Genomic DNA, 22,137 nt, shown 5'->3' on the forward strand with positions numbered 1-22,137 from the left:
AACCTCAACCAGAAAAATGCAGAAGATATCTCTTTCCTCCAAAGGCAATCAACTAAGGTAATAAAACATCTGCAATCTGTTCTGGAATTCGCAACAATTTCTTACCAAGAACTAAAAGCCGGATATGAAAAAAGGGTTTTGAATCTAATACAGCAGTTAGACATATTTAAGCAGAATCTACGTGACGAGTTTAAAACTTATTCAGAGCAAAGGATGAGTGACCTGAAGATTATCACCGAGCTTAAAGCTGAGAAAGACAGTCTCCTAAAACAACTGACTGCTTTGCAACAACTTCACTCCGGCTGTGAGCTTAACTCACAGCAGCAAAACATGAAAACTGAACATCAACTCAAACACGAATTAGGACCTGAGAGACAAAAAGAACCAAACGAGAAAGACACTACCCCGGAAAACAAGGTTTCTGACACTGCGTCCATGGATCAGGACCGTCTGACAGAGGAAACCCTGTCAGAAAACATTGATGTTGCTGATGCCTCTCCCAACCAGGTAAATGACTTTATGGAAAACATGCCGAGAAACATAGAATCCATGGACGTGACGGACCGCTCTGTGGAAAATCTGTCACAGGAACCAGTGGGGGCAGTCGCCGAGGAAAAATCAGTGTGGAAGAAGATACGACACTGTTTGGGGCTCAGAAAACCACAAATGTTCAAGAATAAAAGCAAGAAAGCCTCTGAATAAAGCGATTAGTAAAAAATGTAATTTCTGAACCGTTTGCAACCCCAAAATATATTTCTTATTTTAGATCCCCCCCAAAAAATGACCGTGGGTTTTTCTCCGGGTGCTCCGGTTTCCCACAGATTTCCAAAACCATATAAATTATGGTTATTGACCAATGTAAATTGTCCTCAAAAAAGGTAGTATTAATTTCTGGAAAATTTAATTTGCAAACGGTTCCGATTGGAGAAACATTTGTGGTGAGAAAAGCAAGAAAACCTCTAAAACAAGCAACTAGTTAAAGAGTCCAGGTCAGTCCTGAACCATTTTCAAAACCCCAAATTACATTTTACATTTTAGACTAAAAAACAAAAAAGGACAACACGGTGATGCAGTGGTTAGCGCTGCATCTTCACAGAAAAGCGTTCTTCATTCTCAACCAGGCGCCTCTTTCTGTGGGAGTTTGTCTGTTCTCCCCGTGTTAGTGTGGGGTTTTCTCCGGGTGCTCCGGTTCCCCCCAGGATTTCAAAAATGATTTAAATTAGGGTTATTGACTATAATGTACATTGTCCTCAAAAACGTATTAATTTCTAGAAAATTGAATTTGCAAATGGTTCAGATTAGAGAAACATAGTGAGAGTTGCCCTCCGCAGGTTGCTCTCCACAGGTTGCTCTCCACAGGTTGCCCTCCACAGGTTGCCCTCCACAGGTTGCTCTCCACAGGTTGCCCTCCACAGGTTGCTCTCCACAGGTTGCTCTCCACAGGTTGCTCTCCACAGGTTGCCCTCCACAGGTTGCTCTCCACAGGTTGCCCTCCACAGGTTGCTCTCCACAGGTTGCCCTCCACAGGTTGCCCTCCACAGGTTGCCCTCCACAGGTTGCTCTCCACAGGTTGCTCTCCACAGGTTGCTCTCCACAGGTTGCCCTCCACAGGTTGCCCTCCACAGGTTGCTCTCCACAGGTTGCTCTCCACAGGTTGCTCTCCACAGGTTGCTCTCCACAGGTTGCCCTTTCCCACCAGTTTCTAGATGCAGTCAAGGTTTTTTAATGGGATCCGTTTTAGTGGCCTTAGCATCTCGTCTCTGCTTTTTGCAGATGTGATGAGGTCCTATTGGCTTCATCAGTTGTGGGCAAATAAACTTTGTCGTAGGCCTAACAAGGCGAATGCCTGAACTGGAAAAGGAGGGGCCCTTGCTGTTGCTGTTGAGCCATGTTGCATTGCTTGATAGCTAGTTGTTGCCAGGAATAAACCCAGTCCTGTTTTTTTCTTTGCAAAAGTTGTTCTCACTGTTGCTTTTGATATATTTTAAAGAAATGTTTATTGTCACAATAGAAGGAGCAAAGAGTCGGGGAGGAGACAACAGACCAGAGGCCAGCAGCAGGACCATGATGTAGGATCTTCTCTTACCTGAGAATAATTTGCTTAAGACGAGCAAATTATTACAGACACACAATTACTTATCTTAGAGATACGTAATAATTTGCTTATTATCTTAGAGAAAATTTATTTATCTCTAAGATAATAAGCAAATTATTACTTATTACAGATAATAATAAGCAAATTATTACTTATCTTAGAGATACGTAATAATTTGCTTATTATCTTAGAGATAATTCACTTATCTCTACGATAAGCAAATTATAACTTATCTTAAATATCAGTGATAATTTGCTTATGCCCTAATTTCCACACGACTCACACAAACACAACCCTAATGCGCTTCATGTAAGTGGAGCACAAAATCAACACGATGCTTATGAGCCACACAAATACAGGCCACAAGCACACAAATGTGGACACGTTGTGTGTCTGACCCACACAAACACAAACACGCACAATGCAACACAGGCACACACATATATTCCTACATAGCTTATTTCTTACAAATGAAGTAAATCATAAAAATAGTAAAATAAACCCCAGCTAGTAGATATAAACGCTCCTCTTGCCGGTGCTCAGATTCTGTGTCTGTGACACCCAGAGGAGGTGAAATGATCTCATATGCCCCATTTATATTTTATTTGTAAATATTTCTGACAAAATGTAACTGTTGTTGCACCAATTATTACAGTAGTTTAATTTTTAGCTTCACCGCACAGTCACATTTAGATATAGAAAAATCCATATTGGAATATTGGAATATTCCAATGTTAGCTATTGGAACAGTTAGCATGCCATGACGGCAACACTGTCTTTAGAAGACTGCCTGATACTGGATATTACGACATTTAATTTCTATTTACATTGAACTGAATTGGTGATTTGCTGATGCATATTGGAGCATTAAATATTTGACTAATTCTGACATGTAGCAAGTGGTTACTGGTTAAAAAATTCAAGCTTATGATTTTTTTACTAAGTGTCCAGATGAAAAGCTAACTGTGACTTAATGGCCAACATGGGAACTGGTACTTTTCCCCACAATTTTAAGGAATTACTAGTGATGTTACGTGATGTGCCGAGGCTTCGAGGCGTGTGTCGAGTAATGGAGGGGGCGTTTCCGTAAAGCGCGTATCGAGACTTGCTTCATTTAGGGGAGGAGCCGAAAACGATGACGTCCGAAGCCTCGCTGCCCGGCTGTACCACGTGACTGCCTCGGGAAGTGGCTCAGATGTTGGCGCGGGGTTTGACGGCTTTAGAAACCCCACAGGCTCCATTCAAAATGTGGGTTGTTGTAGGCGAGTTGCAGTCAGTTGAGAGAGTGGATAGAGTTTTGATAGTTTGGATAGCAGAGTTTGGATAATGGTTATTTAGTTTGAGACAGTTAGTTTGGTGTTTGGAGAGTTTAGGAGAGAGAGAGATAGAAAGGAGATTTAGGAGCGCGAGGACAGGATAGGAGTAGGATGGAGCCGGCGAGAAAGAGGAGGATTTCCCCTATGTGGGAACATTTCGATTTGATAAGCCCTAACAAGGTAAGGTGAACTGAACATTTGCAGATGCATTAGGTTTGCTTATGAGGAACTGTATTTTTCACTGTTTCTTGTTTTCTGTAAAGGTGAGGTGTTTATTGTGCTCCAAGGAGTTGGGGTACAATAATAACACCTCATCCATGCTAAGGCACTACTGTGCCTTGCATGAGAATAGGGAGGAAATTGTAGCTTCACCCAGCCAAAGTATTTCATTACTATATTACAAACACACTATCACAATCTTTGCATGCTGATGTTTGCTTGTTGTGCAAATAAAGACAGGTAACAGACACTGTATTTATTCCCTTTTAACCAGCCACCAGAAAACAAGAGCTGGATGAAGCTCTAGTCTCCATGATAGTGAAGGATACCCAGCCTTTCACTATTGTGGATGACGTTGGATTCAGGACATTTGTGTCTAAGCTGGATCCCAATTATGTTCTCCTTACAAGGCAGGTATGTGTGGGTCCATACATGAAACAAATGACTACGTTATTGTATGTGTCACAGTTCAGCAATATATATATATATTTCTTCCTTTAGTCTCTGAAGGCCATGGCGGAGGCCAATTATGAGCCTGCTAAGGAGCACGCTAAGGCTAACGTAGAGAAGGTGGCTGCTGTTAGCCTTACATCAGATATGTGGACATCCATCAACATGGATGCCTACCTGGCAGTGACATGCCACTTTGTGGAGGAGAACGAAAAGCTGAGCTCGGTGTTGTTGGGAGTGCAGGCATTCCCCCAGTCTCACACTGCTGAAAATATTGCTTGTGTGAAAGCCTCCCTGATGGAGGAATGGGGAATCTCAGGCAAGGTGACATGCATGGTCACCGATGGTGCTCCCAATATGGTGGCATGCAGGAGAGAGCTGAAGCTTCGCCACCACATTTGTGTTGCTCACACCCTCAATCTTGTTGTGAAGAGGGCGCTTGACCAGCACCCTGTGCTCTCTGGCCTCCGGGCCAAAGCAAGGAAGCTGGGTGGCTACTTTAGAAGCTGCACCACTGCTAAGGTATGCTCTTTTCCAATATATAATGTTAATAGTGTGTCTGTACTCCTACTGCAGTGACTTAATGGCCTACTCTTCTGTATCTTTAAAGGAGAAGCTTACACAAGTGCAGCTTCAGCTGGGCATGCAAGCAACCAAGCTGATGCAGGAGGTGGAAACAAGATGGAACAGCACCTACTTGATGCTGCAACATCTGGTGAAGTTGAGGGAGCCAGTAGGAGCGCCATTGGCTGGATTACAGTAGGTGGTTTCGTGTGCACATGAAGCTTCAAGAAATGAACCCTTTCTCGAACCAGTTGGCTCAAGTGGTTCAATGCCTCATGAGGCTTCATCTCACCATCACTACGTGTTAGCATTAACGAACACCGGCTATGTTTACGGAAGTTCAGTTTCTCTAAATAAGGGGCGTGTACTTCCGGACAAATTACTGACTGCTGATTGGTCCGTTGCTGAAAACCGCCTAAAATGATTGACAGGTGTTGGTGTTGCGCAACCAAGCAGCTGCAATATATTTAAAATGTATTAAATCCTTCCCAGTTTTTACTCTTTAAAAGTGTGTATTTCTGAAAAGAAGCGGTTAACATAAATGATATATACTGATTGGAATATTGTTTGTATTTTTTAAAATTAATAAATGGTTCTTAATTGGTTTAGGCAACACATAAAATGAGTATGGAGATCGTTATTGTCACCAGAAAGGTGATTGCCAGCAGAAACCACTGGGTGGCAGTGTGGTCTATTCTCCACCAGGTTTTCACTCTTGATCAAGGGTAAAGAAAGTCTTTGATGGAGATAAAACACTAAATCTCTTTCTGCATTTAAAATAAATGTGAAAATCTTTCTGATGAAGTGATATTTTATAGAATAAGTTGATAATTTGTTTACTTTTATGTATTTGAAATAGGATGCCTGTAACAGCCTTCTGAGTTGAAAAGGGTATTTTTACTTTATGTGAAAATGGGGCAGATATAAGTTTATATTTCTTTCTGCTCCATTTTATTTGTGACTTCTTTTTTGTTGTTACATAAACTATTCATATTTACTGAGTGAATAAATAAAAAAATGAAGTCGGATAGATTTACCATATATACTGTAGATATATTATGTGCTGCATTAATAGTATTACCTTACAGAAAACAAAATGTTTTTAGTTTGAATCTGTATAAATCTGCAGTAAACTGATGGCCCTTTTATTCTTTATAGAAAGTACTTTTTGCTGCTCCAACTTTTCAAAAACAGCTTAAAGTTGTACAAAAAACTTCGACTTCTACATTTTTAGGCCGCATTTCAAAAGCATATAAGTAGATTGAAGGTTTTCAATTTTTTACATAGGACCAGATTTAATTAAAATTTGCTTTCCCTGAATTTATTACATACATTGGTAGTTATATATATATATATATATATAAGTCTGATTTTAAAGCCCAGTAGGTTATTTACTAAACTAACCCATATCCATAATGTTACGTGTCATAATCTCCACCCTCATTTAAACTGAAATATGATCCTATATTTGACTGGAAGCAAGCAGGTGGACGGATCATTGTGACCAGTTTGTTTTGCATTTTACCATTTAGATAGCTAATTTCTCTAAGCAAATTTTCATTTTGGCCTCTCTGGTTTCAGGGTAACTGGAGTACCAATCAAAAACAAGAGATGAAACGTTTGCGCAAAGATTCACTGGCAGGATAAACTTGTGCTATCTACAGTCTGTCTTTTCCTTTTCCAATATCTGATTTTCATAGAAAACTTCAGTAAATTTCACTTATTATTACTTTAGTCTGTTTGAAGTTATTCCAGATACCATATTGGGTTTTCGGTCAGTAACATAAAAGTACCAACAATTTTATATATAGGAGATAAAAGAAGAGAAATCAGTCCTAAAATATATTTATGGCCATTTAAAAAAAGGAAACAATTATTGATACTTATTGACATGGTTTATGTCTGTGATAAGTATGTATTTCTAATAGATTTAGATCAAATTTGTTGGAATAAATTGTGTCTTTATGACAGCTTGTCAGAAAAGCAACTTTAGGTAATTGCTAAAAATTAAAGTAAAAACAAATCATACATTTTTTTTTACTTTAGATGCTTTTCTACACTCATCTTGGTTTTACAAACACTTATTTTTGCTTGTTTGTCTGTTTTTATTACTTTAACTTATCACTATTCAATGGAATAACCTTCTTTAAAAATAAAAAATAGCAATAATGTCAGAGCCATTGCAGTTGGCATGCAAAGGTTTGCTTTTTATTTATTAAAAAAACAAGTTGAGATTTGCAACATTTATATCTGCTGGGTTTTTATTTCAGTACATTCACCCCAGTTTTTATGAAAGAAAAGACAACAGAAGTGATCAGATTAAAAAGAAGAAGAAATTGCAAACATTATCTGTTTGTTACAGATTTGCTGTGATTGAATGGCCAGGAAAGCAGAGAAAGAATAAATTGAAATAAAATAAAAGATTTTCCTTAAAAAATTACTCTAGCACTGCTAGATTTACCTTCACATTAAAGCTGATTTCCCAAATTTGTTGTGATCCAGCCACGTTTGAGTGGATTATTGTAGATTGCACCAAAAAACACAAAATCTTACCAAGTATATTTGGTCCAGTTTTTTGTGTAAATATCTTAGTACACTTGAAATAAGACAAAAATAACTTAGAAGTAACTTTTCAGCAAGGTAAGAGTTTGTTTTAAGTCATTAATTCCTAAATATTCATTAGAAAAATGCTAATTTCACTGGCAGATTATTCTCTTTATGATGTGTGGAATAGTCTACTGGTGGAAATAGTACTTTTTATCGATATTTAGCAATTATTGATCGAAGACAAGCTTCTATATTTTTGCTGAAAAGTTAGTTTTGTCTTTTTTCAAGTGTGCTAGCATATTTTTACTAGAAATTAGACAAAAATAATCAGATTTTGTGTTATGCAGCCTGGTCTTCACATGCTCTCAAGTGGGCTTTAATAAAGGTCATTTTATTTTGTTGACTTTTGATTTCCGTCCATGTTTTTCTTGCAACACATCAACTTCCTTGTTCTGTGCAGAAATAGCAGAGGCAACACTAAACTGCTGGGCAAATAAAACCAGAAGCAGCTTGTCATGACTAAACAGTAATTATTTGCCTTCATCATATAAATTATTGCCCTAGTTAGACCCCAAGTGAACCTCAACACCAGCACTCCAAGAATGGCCATGATGGTATAAAACGCCCTCTTCTTCAGCTGGTCGACCTTCTCCTTGTCGCTGCTTTGGTCCCCTGGACCCGGACGGATCAGGACACACAGAACAGACAGGCTGCAGAAAGAGACGATGACTATGGCTGTGATCAGGAGGCATGAATCCATGATGCTGAACAAGTTTTCCACCAACAGCAAACTCATCCCCAAGATGCTGAGCAGCCAGCCGCAGCCGACGCTCAGATTTCTGACCAGGATCCCTCTTGCGCTCTTTGAGCTGAGGTAGAGGACGGGATGAACGACGGCCAGGTAGCGCTCCACGCACGTCAGGACGTGGAAAAACGCCTCGCCAAGCAAGATCAGGCAGGCAGAAACCAGTCCCAGCGCCAGCATGTTCAAATTCTTCATGTAAATGCCACAACAGGAGATCACGCACCCGGCGACGCCGAGCAGCTCCATGGCTACCACGTTGTACGTGAAGAAGTCAGAGTGGCTCATCGGCGCTGTCGAGGGGCTGGAGCAGGTTTTCCTCCAGTGTTGGAAACCCTGGGAGAGGATGAGGATGCAGAGAGGAAGCATGACAGAGGCGTAGGTCAGGATGAAGCTGGTGAAGATGAAGGAGCTCGGTCTCAGGACGAAGCAGTGCATGAATATTGGGAACGAGAAGTTGGCCGAGGCACTTTCACTAAAAATATCATTGATGGAGGAAGAGTCGTTCGAAGACATATCTGAAGCAGAAAGATAAAAGATTTGGATTAAAAAATAAATGACTATTAAGCTCAAAGCATTTAATGTGTAGAAGTCCAGTCCACACATGATGGTCAAACCCGAAACCATTAATTAACTCAAAATAATCACAGAGGACCAGAATTATAAGAGTTTTGACTTTTTCATAAGAGTTTAGTTTTACTTTGTTGTGACTTCGGTTAGTTTCAATTAGTTTTTACAGTGTTTGCCAGGTTTTGATTAGTTATAGTAGTAGTAGTTTTAGTTTATAAGGTACTCAACAGAAGATATTGTTTTCAAAAAATGTATGCAACTATTGTTGAACAACCAAGATGAAGCGCTGTAAAAAAATAAAATAAACGCAGGATATAGTTCCAGTTAGTTGTTTTGCCAATTAGTTACAGTTTTTATTTGTTTCAGTTGGCGAAAATGTTTTCTCAATTTCAGTTTTCATTACTTCATTAGTGCTAGCTATAATAACCTTGCAGTGGTTCTCTGGTACTTAATACCAGAAGTGGGCAAAGTACACAAAAACGTCACTCACTCAAGTAAAATTAAATAGTAGACATCCAAGAAATTACTCAAGTAGGAATAAGAGTGTTTGGTGAAAAGGTTAGATAGTTTGATTCAATATTTAGAAGTTAGTCGTAATTTGTAAACTGGTAAAATGAAGCCAAATAAAAGTCATCAGACAAACGATTCAAGCAGAACACAGTGATGAGGCTGAGCAGGACAGCAGAGGAAATATTGAAATATTTGTGAACCCACCTGATCTGTGGCGTTTATTCTGGTCGTTCTTCTTGGCAGTGACAGCTGCAGACTGAAGACGGATGAAGCATCCAGTGTTGCAGAACCTCAGTGTGTGTGTGTGTGTGTGTTTCCCAGGAAATCAAATGAAGGCTGAGTGGTTTTGCATGTTGCAAATTAAATATGTGGTTTATCTTTTTATACAGTTCATTTCTTCATTCAAATGTTCTTGTTGCTCTTACGTGAGAGTGTAAACAAATAATGAAAGGGCATACTTTATTTATTTACTATTTTGAATCACTATAGATTTGTTTGTTCTCTCATAGAGAATCCAGTAAGTCAATATAATGACATGATGACTGATGACTGGCTTTGCTTTGGTGCAATCCAAGATTTAATTGTTTTTAAGCCTGTTTGGTTGTGGAAAACTGTCACAATTCAGAAAACCAGCAATATGTAGCTAATCTTATTGATCTTCAAACCCAGGTTGTGAGTAAAATAACTTTATTTAAGCATATCTTTTATCAGCAGTGGTTATTTTACATCTTTTTAACCATTTGTCCTTTGCTTTACAGAGCTAAGGGTTGACATTTAGAGGGGAAACAATATCACACTGCCTGTTACAAAACTAAATCTGCTCAGGATTGCTGGTTTTTTTCCTGGCGCAGAATCAGGAAGGGGATTGAAGAAATGGCAACATAAACATTAGGCAGCTGGGAAATCATGTAGTTTAAACTGATCATTTACACACTCAGTCATTTGATCCCAAGGTAACATATCGTCGAGAAACATGATCATTTGGAAGAATTTAAATGACAAATTTATATAGAGAATGAGCAGAGCATTTAAATAAGCTGTGATGGTTTTTTTATTCAAAACTTACCAAAAACAAAAATTTATGGGGAACCCCCGAAAAACAAATCACTACTAGAAGTTGACAAAAACAACCAGAGAATCTGACACTGAGTAAGAAAACCAAAGATTGACGTCGGAACGAAGTTGGAATTTCAATATGGCGACGCCCATAAACATATTTTGAAGTTTCTCTTACAAACTTCATTTTAAGTTTTACTTTCCATAAGCAAACACCAGTTTCAATTTATTCAGTTTAGAGTTGGAGGCAATACAAGCAACATTTATGTTAGATGCACTGCTATAATGTTGTCTTGTTTTTTTTTAATAATTTTTAAAAATCCCACCATAGATTATTGCTGCTGTTTTTAGGAGCAGCCATATTGAAACGCAAGATGGTGGGTGGGTGGATGGTGGGTGTGGTTTCCCAGTGGAAAATCTGGCTTCAGGGGGCATTCCAGTTGATTTAAATGACTGGGAAGTCTGAATTTTCCAGTTCAGAGGACAACTGGAACGCATCATAAGACACTGAAAGAATCTGCTGAAAACTTTCAGCTATAAGACAGTCTGAAGCAAACACTAGCAGATATGAAAATTAGAATACACAGAAACCTTAAAAAGAACAAAGTTTGAAACAAGGGCTGACAGAGAAATATAAAATCAGGAATTACAACCTATAAAGATAAAATGCTGCTAAAGACTGAAGCTCAAAGTGGGACATAAATCCAAATATGAGACACTCACTAAAGTAAAGGTTACAGCACAAGAAATATCAAAACTTTACCAAGCAAAACACAAAACCAGAGTTTCAAAGTCATCATTTTATTTTACTTAGCATTAAATACAATGATCATTCTACACAAAGTACTTAAATTAATATGTGCAAATACCAAACAATGAGACTTTATAGCTTTGACTGTTTCTTTAAACCAAACCTTTCGACCAGATGTAACAATGCATTACTTTTATCGTGATTAAAAATGTATTTGCAGAGCTTCACTTACTTAATGAAAGATCCTCATATCCTCATGTTCATGCTGCCATCCAGTGGACACAAAACCAAATTAAATGTTGCAGTGATTTTGTAACGTTGATGTGAAATATTTCTATTATTTTCAACATCTATGTCGCTTTATTTGATAAGTCTCTCTTTTCTTGACTGCTTTTCATTTCCACAGCCGACAAACATTCCTGCTCTGTGTAAAAACAGAAGAGGTAAAACCAGAGAGCTGGGCACGTTGAACCAGACACAAACAGCCAGTAAAACACAATCACTTTGGGATCCGCTCATAAAAATGATCTCCCAAACAAAATTCCAAGCGAATCTCACACCCAGAACTCCCAGTATGGTGGCAATCATGCAGAAAGCTCTTTGCTTTAACTGGTCAGCCGCTTCCCTGCCGTCACCTTGTTCTCCTGGTCCTGGACGAATCAGAACCCAGAGAACAGAAACACTGCAGAGGATAAGGACCGCTAAAGACGATATCAAGATGCAGAAATCCCAGATATAAAAGAAGGTCGTCATCATCATCACACTCATCCCGGCTACACTGAGCATCCAGGCGCAGCCAATGCCGACGTTCCTGATCCTGATCCCGCGCTCGTTTTTCAGTCTTAAATAGACGATGGGATGAACCACAGCCAGGTAGCGCTCCAGACACGTCAGGATGTGAAAGAAAATCTGCCCAAACCAAGTGAGGGAAGTAAAAAAATCCCCAATACGTATGATATAGACATCGCCTCTGAGGATGCCAGCTAAGTTGAGGATGTAGCCGAAGACGCCGAGCAGCTCCATGGCGACCATGTGGTAGGTGAAGCAGTCAGAGTGACTGATTGCTGCTGCGGAGGTGGAGCGCCTCTGCAGCCACTGCTGGACACCATGATGAAGGATGAAGACCGACAGGGGCAGCATGAGGATGATGATGTTGATGTCGATGGCGATGAAGATGAAGGAGCTGGGCGTCGTCATGAGGCATTGGACGAAAACACCAAAGGAAGAGTTGTCTGATGGGAGCGCAGGAGCGGAGGTGTTGGAGGAGGAATGGTTCACCAGCATGTCTGTGGAAGAGAAGCAGCTGGAGTCAGTGAAATTAGATTTATTTTAAAGACAGGATGTCTCCACCAACACCAGCAGCTCTGGCTCTAAAAACATACAGATTCTACAGTAACGTCATGCTAAATGTTCATATAATAACACAAAAAAATAACTACTGATTATCGATTCTTGATTACTGTCGGTTTTAACCCCCTCGATTTTAAACCATTGGAGATGCATTGTATTTCAGGGATGACCAAAGTGCGACCCGGGGGCCATTTGCGGCCCTTGAAATGATTCTGTGCGGCCCTCAATTCAATGATACATAGCGCTGCAAACATCCAGTAACTTTTACTCCATAGTAGAATCTGCACCCCATTTATGAAACTAAGCTAAGTATGAAATAATAATTAATAATTTGTAGATACTTTCTGTTTAGAAGTCAGGCTGTACTTTTTATTAGGATTTTATGTGTGTAGTTTTCTTTTATGATAACACTCCTTTTGCATTTTTCATCACTAAAGTGATACAATTTTTATGACCCTAAATTACTTTTAGCTTCACTGTTGTTGCCTCCATTTGGATAAGTTTGGACACCCCTGCTGTATTCAGTAATGTGAACTCAAAATGGAAAGTGCATTTAGAGCACAAAATAGAAGACGTGTATTTAAACAAGTAAATAAAAACACCAACTTGAGAAATGTTGCCACTGAAACAGTTTTCCTATTCCCCTTCTGTTACCCTAGAAAACTTAGCAAATACACATAAATACCTGCATAATAATTGAAAACATTACCCACCTTTTCAGTGTGTCTGATTTCCAAGCTTCTGACTTCACCTCAAAGCCAGAGATGGCCGATAAATGGCAGAAAGTCCTGGCCATGAAGGACGTCACTGCGCATCGCTGTGCCTCCTGGTGTCCATTTGGTTTGCACCATGCAAACTTCCATGTCATCATTTATTTTTACATGGCTCATTTCTGTAGGGAAATGTTGTCCCACTACAGGAAGAATGTCTTCCTGAGTTATTATGGGCTCAGTAGGGCAGCTGAGGTCATAATAACTCGCCTCATAATAACTGAGGCCATTTGTTCACCGGCTAACCATAACCACAGTCAGAGAGTGCCACAGTCTGCTGTACTTCCTTTTTTTAATTTGCAGTGAGAATGAAATGTGTCTGACATAAGCAGCAGAAATTATAAAATTAGTATCAAAATGTGAGTTTGCAACATCTTTCAACTACAAAGCTTCTTTGTTTGTGTGTGTTTCTAAATATGTAATTTGTAAATTCAAGAGCTCTTGTGACTCCCGGCCAGCAGGGGGCCCTAAGCAGTGACAACATTTGCTGATTCAATTGAGCCTTCGCTGTAAATATAGCACAGCATTACTTGTGTAATGATAAAAAAATTGAATGCACTATGTTTAGGAAATTCAGCGATAATCAACCAGAATCATACCTGAGTGAAGTTGGCCCCCCCACCTTCTTCAAATCAGACAAAATTGGTGTCAAACGTTTGTGCTACGTTTGTGCAGCAAAAATTTTCATTTGTGCCGCTATCATTTTAAAGATAGAAAGAAATGTTTTTAGAGGTCATCAAAGGTCAACCCCCCCCCCCCCCCCCTCTTCAAATCAGACAAAATGGGTGTCAATCAACTCGGCTACGTTTGTGCTGATTTGAAGAAGGTGGGGGGGCCAACTTCACTTGGGTCAGAATTGTCCATGAAGCTGAAATAGACACAAATCCCTGCTTCAAAATCCAAAATGGCTGCCAACTACAATGTAACAAAAGCAGGGATAGCTGCAGAATTGCAATATATTTGTGAAAGTTTTTTTTATATCTCATTAAAGGAGCTACTTACAGTACAGTGCAAGATTTAAACATGTTGCTTCAAATACTTGAATGCAGAAAAATAGATTGTTAAAGATTTATATTGGTACTAATATAAATCTGGTCTCTGAGAATAGCATTAGCAGATCACATTTGTACATACTGTAAAGATAGGGCTGACAAAAAATAAATGATTTTGGAGGAAAACATTTATTTTTTATGACGTTTATTTCATTAGAACAGATTTACAATAACAGACAAACTGAGTGAAACAGCGTCTCATGTCTTTATCATGGCGCTAATAGCATGAGCTAATTTGTAGCACTCGTCCCTACATGGGCTTTTGCAGACCAGGGACAAACTAGTTGTTTGAAAATTGCAAACTGTATTTACAGAAGCCCAATGATAAAATAATTGACAGAGTTAACAACACATACAGCAGAGAGATTAAAAATAAAACATATTAAACGTGATTACGGCGCTGTTTTTGACGCAGAGTTTTGGTTTGTGTTCTGAACATGTTGAAACTCTTCAGTTAAAAACTGCTGTGCCAAAACACAGCCTGATAAAAATACATAACCGATTGTGAAGTCGTCATGTTTCAAATTGAAAACTTTTTCTTTTCAGATCCAGCAAATAAAAAAGGTAAAATCAAACTGAAATTAATTTGCTTTAGAGTTCTTCCGGTGTTTTATTCAGCGACGTCTACATCTGGCTAATATATTCATAACAAAAACAAAAGCTGAATTTATTAAACTCTTCATTCTTTAAACCTTTACGTAAATCCATCCTCTGCATTTTCAACACTCTCAGGAATTGTTGTTGTCATTAACTATTTTAAATAAATAATGCTTAAAATATAAATTATAAATATAATTATATATTTCAATAATCACGCTTAATATTTGGCTAACAATTATTGATTAGTAATTCATAATACAACTTTACAATTTGTGTTACTATTTCCTATATAAAATGTTTTAAGATCTCATGTAAAATTCAAATTAATATTCAGTAAATACCAAAATATTCAAATTGGATTTACATCAGTAGATCTAACATTTAAGACATTCTGTTTGTGAACAGAATGAATTGGGTCAACTCTCTGCCTGGAAACAGAATACGTCTAAATCGTTTTATTTGTCTGTATGTTGTAAATTTCATGTTCAGATATGTTATAGGTGTGAGATTCAGATTTTTCAGAGAAAGTTACAAGCCTAGTTTGTATTTTTCTTCTTCTGCTGGATGTTTTTCTTGCAGCACTGTAACTTCCCTGTTCTCTGGAGGAAAATCAGAGGCAAAACCAAACTGCTGGGCAGGTTAAACCAGAAAGTACAGATCACAATCAGACATACGTCACTTCCTCCTAATGCATCATACGAAGTCCAAACCAGACCCCAACCCAATCTCATCAGCAGCACTGCTAGTAAGGCCACAGTGGTGTAGAGCGCCCTAAGCTTCGATGGGTCAACCTTTTCTCTACTCCCCGCCGGTTCTCCTGGACGCGGGTGGACCAGAACACAGAGAACAGAGAGGCAGCAGAACGAAATGACAACTAAAGACAAAATCATGACGCCTAGATCTATGAAAATAACGATTTCCTTCAGCGCCAGAACCGTCGCTACCATGCACAGCACCCAGACAAAACTTGTAGTGATGATTCTGATCCTGACTTCCTTGTCACCTTTGACCCTCAGGTAGATGAAGGGATGGACAACAGCGAGGTAACACTCCAAACATGTCAAGATGTGAAAAAACGTCTCTCCGTACCAAGTGAACTTGGAGACTAATATCCCCACCAACATTATGTCAGCGTCCTGCTTCATAATGGCAACGTAGCCGATGGCAAACCCACAGACACTGATCAACTCCATGAAGGCAACGTGGCAACTGAAGTTGTCAGAGTGACTCGTTGATGCAGAGGCGGAGGTCTGCCGACACTGCTGGCTGAGATAGTGGTAGAAGATGAAGACGCAGAGAGGGAGGATGAGGACGATGTGGAAGGCGTAGGACACCATGAGGAGGCGGGAGTTTAAGCTGGAGAGGATGCACTGGACATATGAGAGGAGGAAGGAGTCGAAGGAGGAAAGGTGTGGAGGGAAGGAGCCGTTGGTCACTGATGAATTTATCATCTAGAAGAACCAAACACAGATATCAGATATTCTGAACGAGACTCATAATAATCCAGTTCTGTGTAGAATTAGATTATGAACCCAAACACAATTTAAAAGCAATCTGGTTAGGATAGGTCTATGGCCTATACAAGTTATATAGCGGCTACAAATCATTATAGTTTTTGCACCATATCATTCATAGATAAGATTTTAGTCTGCTCAGTTCAGCCTATTTTGAGCTGTTTTAGGGTCTCATCACTTTAAATCCAAATAAGCTAAGCTAAGCAAACCCCCCAACTCAACGTTTACAACTTGTACAGGAAAATGGCTGCAAACTGATTCTCAGTTATTCAACTGCATATCTTTGAAAAACAGAAGTGGAGCCTCCTGCACAACTAACAAGAATACAGCAAGCGATTCCCGTTGGTAAGTCAACAACAAAACACTTCTTTTTTCCAGCAGCCATTGTACAGCGCACACAGTAAGACCAGCTGACCAAATGTGATGGACTGGGTTGCTAAGTAATGCTGCTGGAGTTGCTAGGTAACAGGGTACCTGTGATGTTTTTTTCAGAAGGTTTTTGAAACGGCTCATTTTCCAGACACCAAAAAACATGAACGTGTTGCCAAAAACAGCTGGGTGATTTTTTTTTAAAAGGAAGGTAGAATCAGTTGAGACTCAAACAGAAATGCAAATAAGTGCAAAATATGAATTTTGCATTAGTAAGTCCCCTTTAAAATGCAGCCTCACTCAGTTCACTTCAATACAACCCAGTTCAATACTGTAATAAGGTTTATATTAAAACAGATCAAACAAGTGCTATGATGTTTATAAAATGTTAGAAAGTTTCCAGCCCAGATGTTGATCTTCAGGATCTTCTGTCCTGTTTGTTTTAGGTGTTTTCCTGCATCCAGGTAACTGATTGCAGCTGGGAAGGGGAACAACTGGGAAGCTAAATGTCGAAAGTGGAGCCAGAAGGAATCGTAATCAGAAAGAAATCTAACAAAACAAATCCAATACTCAAAAATAAGAAATAACTGAGCTAACAGAAGGGACAGAGAATGAATAAATGATGAAAATAAGAATACAAAACAGGAAATAACTGATCATAGCATGACTTAGATAAATGTCTGATTATCAGGCTGATGCAACACAGCCGCCTGATTAGGTAACACAATAATTTGATTCAGGTGTGATGCATCAGACACTCGTCTGAAATATGAAGGACAGTAAATCCTGAGGACCAGAGTTAAGAAAACTGTGTTCTAGTTATTAAGACTACAATAAACATTTCACTTTGATTTATTTGTAATAAGCCACCAGATTTTATTGTACTACTGTGATCGCAGTATAAATGATGATAGAAAAAATGATGTATGCAACTACATGGCAAAGCAATCACTTCCCCACCAGCACAAATACTGCATTCGAAAAACAGAAATTACAAACCGGATTCTTCAGAACATCAGTTACATTAAAAAAGTTATTTTTATCCCTAAACTGCCTTTAATCATATTTTAAAATGTATTAATATTAATTAATCCTGTTATTGAATAAACAATTGGAAAAACAGTAAAGTGAACAATTTATTGTAATTCTTTGGGGTTTTCTAACATCATTAATTGAAATGTGATAATAAAAACATTTTGTCATAATGAAATAAATTTTCACATTAAGGATAAACGATATGATAAACGCCCACCCCTACTTTAAACAGTGAATTTGTTTTTTTAGAATTTGAATATAAATCTACAATTGAAACAAAGCAGGAACCATTAAATATTTAATTTGAACCTTCACATACCAAATAAATGAAGCTTTGTGATTTTTAGGAATATTATCACAGCTTTTGAATTACTAATCCAAACTAAAGAACTGATTTGTACCAGCAGTATATTTTTTAGACATTTTAAATGTTAGGAGTTGCATAGGAATGTGTAACTAGTTTAAATTTAATTGAAAATAACACAAAACCAAAATATGTCTTAATAAAAGTGCACGAAACCCACCTTGTTAATTCTCCTCTTGTCTTCTTCTCCTTGCAGAGCCACAAATTGCCTTCAGCTGATATCTGATCCAATACAAAGAGCTTTCAAACGTCAGGGCAGCGTTTGTACGGCAGCTGGAGGAAATTCTGTGTGACTTTTTGCATACTGGTAAGCAAACACTCCACTTATGATTGTTTTAGATGCTTCGTTTCGACAGGCAAATTCCACTTAAGTTGTATTTTAATTTGCATTATGTATTGACGCAAAACTGCAACGAATGTGATCAATAGTTAGAGCAAAACGCTGAAAATTAAAGCAAAAAGTAAGAATGTTTATAAGGGCTACATAAATAAAAACAAAATGTTTCCATGTAGATCTGAATCTGTTTTATTGGTTGATTGTGTCCATAAGCAAGGAACTTCTCTTTAGTTTTATAGTGCTGACAGCAAAGTATAAATATATAAACATTGAAGGAAATGACATAAACATAGGGATGAAGGAATTATAGTCTATCCTGACTACACTGGCCATCAGCTGTACTTTGAGTTCATCACATAGAAAGACTGGAGGAATAAATTGTCTCTGCTGCAGCTGATTTCTGCAAAAAGCTCTCTATAGCGACTGAAAGTAACAGTTTAAACAGTTTGTGTCATGAATGTGTGGGATCTGCAAAAAACTTGGAATTTCAAATGATGAACATTTGGCTTTTCAAACTCAGACATTTCCTTGTTTTCTCTAGAAAATTTATGAGATTAATCTAAAAAAATATGATTTTTTATTCCCGCAAACATACAGCTTTTTTCCACTCTGCCCCAATATGCCGTCGTAGTTCTGTCACTCTGTAAAGATTTCTATCTTCTTGACTGAAATACACACCCAGTAAATTTTCCTGCTCTGTGCAGAAACAGAAGCGGTAAAACCAGACTGCCAGGAACGTTACCCCAGTCACACATGGCTATTAAAACACAGCCACTTCTTTTTCCGAACATAAAAGCGACTTCCCAAACCATATTACAAGCAAACCTTATGACCAGAACAGACAGTATGGCCACGATTGTGCAGAACGCCCTGCGTTTCAGTTGGCCAACCCTCTCTTTGCCCTCACCTGGTTCTCCCGGTGCTGGGCGAATCAGAACCAGCAGGACAGAAACGCTGAAGTAAGAGGTGATGATCAGAGACAGAACCACAAGACACAAATCTACGACTGAGAATGAGTCAGCGTACATCTGCACAGTCACTCCCACAACGCTGAGCACCCAGACACAGCCGATGCTGACGTTCCTGATCCTGATCCCGCGCTCGTTTTTCAGTCTTAAATAGGCGATGGGGTGAACGACAGCCAGGTGGCGCTCCAGACACGTCAGGACGTGAAAGAACATCTGCCCAAACCAAGGGAGAGACGTGCAATGACCTCCCGTACGTATTATATAGACATCGCCTCTGAGGATGCCAGCTAAGTTGAGGATGTAGCCGAAGACGCCGAGCAGCTCCATGGCGACCATGTGGTAGGTGAAGCAGTCAGAGTGACTGATTGCTGCGGAGGAGGAGGTGGAGCGTCTCTGCAGCCACTGCTGGACACCATGATGAAGGATGAAGACCGACAGGGGCAGCATGAGGATGATGATGTTGATGTCGATGGCGATGAAGATGAAGGAGCTGGGCATCGTCATGAGGCAGTAAGAGTATATGCTGAAGGAAAAGTCTGCTGCGGATGGGTGTGACGGACCGAAGGAGGCGTTGGAGGACGAAGAGTTGGTGACCATCTGAGAAAAAAAAAAATCAACTTGTATTCAAACTGTTTTATGTCCCTAAAACACCCAAATAAAGTTCAGTATTCTGGATGAAAACTTGCATTTTCTTTAAAATACGTTTTTATGAGACTGAATTCATCATTAATTTCCAAATATGACATTTTAACAATGCACATAAACACTTCACTAAAACAAATTAAAGTTGCAAATAGCTGAAATCCATGTCTAAAACCAAAGATCATAAACGCTTACAGTTGTATCAAGGATAAAAGCGGATGAAATGCTTTCTAATATATAATTTTGTGATGCTGGTAATAAGCATTAATTCATGTAAAAACACATCACTCTTTAAGAAAGAGGTTTATATGAACTTTTTCACTAATTAAAATCTAAAAATTACATTGTTTTCTTTGTAGTGCTTAAAAATGCTGACAAATACAAACATGAGCATGAAAGGAGACCCACCTTGTAATCCCCAAACTTTGTCTTACCAGGAATCAGAGCCAGGTTGTCGACTGACGTCTGACTCGAATGTTAAACATCGCTGCGTCACTCTGAATGTTTCTGCCAACTCTTTTTTTGCATACGGTGAATTTGAGGTTTTACTTTCATGTTTTTACGGTTCATTTCTGTAGGCAAATTATTGCAATTTTATTATTCGATTTCCAGGCAGTAAGAATACCACAAGCACAAAGGTTTTTTGTTTATTTTTACCTTCATCACATTAATCATTAATTTACATAGTTGCGATCAGAAAACATAAACTTTACAGTTCAGTTTTTTTTTTAGTTCGTCTTCATCTTTCACTATCCAGATGCAGAAAGCGCTCTGTTCTTTAAAACATCCTAAATTTACTTGAAGAAACACATGATCCTGATTCAGTTCCTCAGAAAGAAACTAATGCAAACGTTGTGTAAGAAGGAAATATATAAACTCGTTATTGTGTAATCTGCTTCGTCAAACTGGATGTTTTTCTTTTAACTTCGCTTTCGTCTTCTCTGAAGTAAAAGGAGGGCTAAAATCAGGCTGCAGGGCAGAATAATCCTGAAAGTACATTTTAATATAAAACACGTTTCACTTCCTCCTGATGCATCATTCAGAATCAAAACCAAGTTACTACCAGAACTCCCAGTAGGGACACAATGGTCTAGAGTGGCCTTAGATTTGATTTCCTTAAAGAAATTACACTGATGTGTTTTTGCAGACCACCAACCTTTTCTATAGTAATTACATAAATTATTGCACTGTAATAAACACAATTTAAAAAAAAAACTTTTCTCCTTATTTTACCACTTAATTACAAAAATAATGTACAAAGATTTTGAAAACGTTTTTCATCACTTCATTTAGGTTTACTGTAATTATTTTATTTTTGCAATATGTTGTAATTTCACTCCTGAATGCTACTTAATTTCATAATAAATATTCCAAAGATGTCATACTTCAGAGGAAAAGAAGTATGACATCTTTTCCTAGAAAAAGAAGATGTTTTCTTTTTCTAGGAAAAAGAAGACAATAAAGAAGTTTTCTTCTTTTCCTGGAAGAAAAGACTTTTTTGTTTTAGACTTTGATTTTTCATCCTGTTCACACATTCTGCCACTGGGTGGTGCTATAGATTATGTTGTGTTTGAATTAAAGTTTTTATTCTTCTATAATAATTCCAGTGCTCACTAAAGTAGCTAGTAACAAAGCGAGCAAAACAAAGAATGTGGTACAAAAAGGTGGATATAACAGGACAATAAGTATGTTTAAGAACTGAGACTTGATGGAAGAAAAAGGTCAAAAGAAGAAATCACATGTTAAAAATACTTAAAAATAAGAAAAGGCATCAATGAATATAGTTTAATTCAATATTCACAAACCAGTACCAAAAATCAGAAGGAAATTATTTATAGGTTGGAAAAAGAGGGAATTGAAAAATGTGGAGTTAATGAAATTGTGAAAATATTTTTTTTGTTTTTTTTACATTATGCTGATTAAGTTGTATTCCTTTTTTCAAAATATTTGTATTTAATATCGCATGTAGGTAAGAGAAAAATTTTTTATAACGTTTGTTATAATTCCTACTTTAAAAAATAGCACATATAAAGTGTTGACTAAGATAAATAAATTAAAATATATTGTCTAAATATTTCTTTGGGGAATTCCTGCTGTATGTTTGGGGTTTTATTTATGCATTTTATGATCATTTTGCAGCCCTAAAGGCTATATAATTTATTTATAATCCATGTGAGTTTTAACACGAGGAAACTCCTTCCTCCCAACATTCAGACCCGCAGGGGGAGTTTCCTGTTTAGCTGTGGAGCAGCATGG

The sequence above is a fragment of the Xiphophorus couchianus genome, chromosome 14, assembly GCF_001444195.1.
Source record: "Xiphophorus couchianus chromosome 14, X_couchianus-1.0, whole genome shotgun sequence".
Classification (NCBI taxonomy): Eukaryota; Metazoa; Chordata; class Actinopteri; order Cyprinodontiformes; family Poeciliidae; genus Xiphophorus; species Xiphophorus couchianus.